General features: G+C 42.9%; 1 non-coding gene across 1 annotated transcript; it reads left to right on the top strand.

The window, feature by feature from the left end:
- Positions 1-732: 732 nt before the first annotated feature.
- Positions 733-839, top strand: LOC120257427. The gene has a single exon (XR_005535674.1). It is a non-coding gene; the product is annotated as a small nucleolar RNA R71 (small nucleolar RNA).
- The last annotated feature ends 1,844 nt before the right edge of the window (positions 840-2,683 follow it).

Below are 2,683 nucleotides of genomic sequence, written 5' to 3'. Positions count from 1 at the left end.
TCTCTGTATTGCTCGGCAAGCTTCCATGTGGCCTTTCAAAAAGTGACTTTGCAATTTGCCGCACCTGATTTTCAAGGTTATGTAAAGAGGCGGTGTGGTTGCGAAGTGTATCCTTAACTGATTCAAACCTTGTATTTGCAGATTGCACGAATCTAGTCAAGGCCTTCTCCAAATCATTCATTCGGCTTTCCAAACCTAAAACTCTGTTTTAGACATGCGGGGTTTGTTGTTGTGGTTGGAAACCCGGTGGCCCCATGGCCTTTGGTGGACCCTGATTTCTCCATGAGAAATTGGGATGATTCTTCCAACCCGGATTGTAGGTATTGCTATATAGGTTTCCTTGAGGTCTCATGCTATTACCTACAAAATCAATGTTCTTCAATGAAGATACATCACCAATAGAGACCGGGCAATCGGAGGGAGCATGTCCTCCACCACACCCGTTGCAATTCGTCACGGCCACTACTCTGTTTGAAGTTAGAAGATCTAACTTCTTACTCAAATTTTCCACTTGAGGTGCCAATGAAGTTACTGCATCTATCTCATGGAGACTGGCCACCTTTTTCTTCTCCCTAGCATTCCATTGGTAGTTGTTTAACCCCATTTCTTTAATTAACTGACGGGCCACATCGTGGGGTCTTGCTACCTAAGGTACCTCTCACGCGATCTAAGAGTTGCCTTGTACTCGGGTTCAAACCGTTGTAAAAGGTTTGAACAATCATCCTCTCTGGAAATCCGTGTTGTGGGCACTTTCTCAGGAGCTTCTTGAACCTTTCCCATGTCTCAAATAGAGACTCCAATTCCAACTAAACAAAGGATGAGATCTCATTCCTAAGCTTCGCTAAATTTCCGGGACGAAAATAAGGGGCAAAAAAAGCTTCTCCCATCTCCTCCCATGTGGTAATTGATGCTCTAGGTAATGAGTGTAGCCATTGCTTCGCTCTCCCCTTTAGGGAAAATGGGAAGGCTCGAAACTTGATGCCATCATCCGTCACCCCGTTTATCTTCAGCATATCACACACCTCAAGAAAACTTTCTATATGGCTCTTTGGATCCTCATCGCGCAAACCATTGAACTGTGCGGATTGCTATAACATGTGGACGCACAATACTCGATTGTGTCCCCAACACTGAAGGTCTAGCATAATCGGATAATGTTTGCTATTGCTCATTCTGTTCTGCCATGTTTTCAGATTCTTCCACTTCCAAATCAGCTAGATTAGACTGTTCTTGTACAGACTCTTTCCCTTTTTTTCTAAGTATATGTTTAAGCTCGGGATCTCCTTCAATCAATATTAAGAGGTTCCCTCGGGTCATAACCTGGAGCTGCACCCAAAAACAAAGAAAAAGAAATCAGAACGATGATAGAATAAGAAGATATGAAAAGAATGTATGGTAAAATAGCTAAGAAAACAAAGTGCAAAGTATCTCTAAATGCCTACTCCTCGGCAACGGCGCCAAAAACTTGACAAATTCCCCTTGTGTATATTCCGCAAGTGCACGGGTTTGTCGAAGTAATAATCCCAGATGAACGGGTATCGTATCCACAGGGAGTAGGGAATAAAAACACTTATTCGCTTCTTAGATATGTGAAAGATGAATAGTGATATATGTGACAATGATTCAATTCTCAAAAGTAAAAACAACAAGTAAGAGAGCACAAGTAAAGGAGAAGGTAAGGTAATCGATAAAGATGGGGTACCCGGATATTGCTCCTCCTAGGACAATCATTTCAAGTGCAAGAAACCTCTATTATGCTTCCTAATTAATGTAATAGTGAGTCATGGAATTCCTTAATTACATAGTCCCAAATCTAAGCTCAACCATGCCTAACTCTATACATGTCCCGGAGGAGAGATTGGATAACCTCTCAACCTCGCACTCGCATAGAATTACAATGAGCTCTAGGGATTCCAAGTGATAAATCTCTTCCTAATTATAGAACTAACCCTTTGGTCCAGGTGGAAGGTTCCTAGCCACAATTAAGCCCTAGATACTAAGATCACTTCTACGCTTCACTCCATTGCACCCGCAACTAAGCCTCAGCGGATGGTCATCCCTTAGACCATTCACTCTATTATGACCACGAAGAATTCTAGGAACGGAGATAAAATCTAACACATCGGAGTGGAAAGGGGACGCTCCTGTACCTCTCGACTCACCCTCTCAACCCTCTCCAACCTAGCTTTGTCTAACACTCTTGGTGTGTCACTCACTCACAAGGTTATCAACAAGAACTCTCAACCCTAGTGTCACTCTAGGGGAGTATTCAAACAATCAAGCATTCAAGGTTGGAACTCACAATAAACATCAATTAATTGAAAGCATAATAAAGAGATTCAATGAAGCGAATACATCCTAGGGTTCACAAATACCCAAGTACCCACTAGGGGTTAGCTCTCCATGGAGCTAATTACAATCAAAGAAATAGAATGTAAAAGCAATGAATCCATAGAAAACCCCCTCGATAGTCATGTCGATGGTCTTGTGGAGAGTCCTCTACTCGTTGCAAAGGGTCCCTCGTCTGGCCTAGGATACACCTCACCGGATCGGCGTCGACGAAAGCTCTCCCAATAACATTCTTTCAAATGACGAGCGATGTCAGAGCCGTAGAACCTCTCCAAAACCCTAGCCAATACTTCTTAAAACCCCTAGCCAAGCCCCTCTAGTCAGGAAAAGATCG

The sequence above is a fragment of the Dioscorea cayenensis genome, unplaced genomic scaffold (assembly GCF_009730915.1).
Source record: "Dioscorea cayenensis subsp. rotundata cultivar TDr96_F1 unplaced genomic scaffold, TDr96_F1_v2_PseudoChromosome.rev07_lg8_w22 25.fasta BLBR01002094.1, whole genome shotgun sequence".
NCBI lineage: Eukaryota > Viridiplantae > Streptophyta > Magnoliopsida > Dioscoreales > Dioscoreaceae > Dioscorea > Dioscorea cayenensis.
Note: the sequence above shows the minus strand (reverse complement) of the source record. Positions and strands in the feature narration are given on the sequence as shown.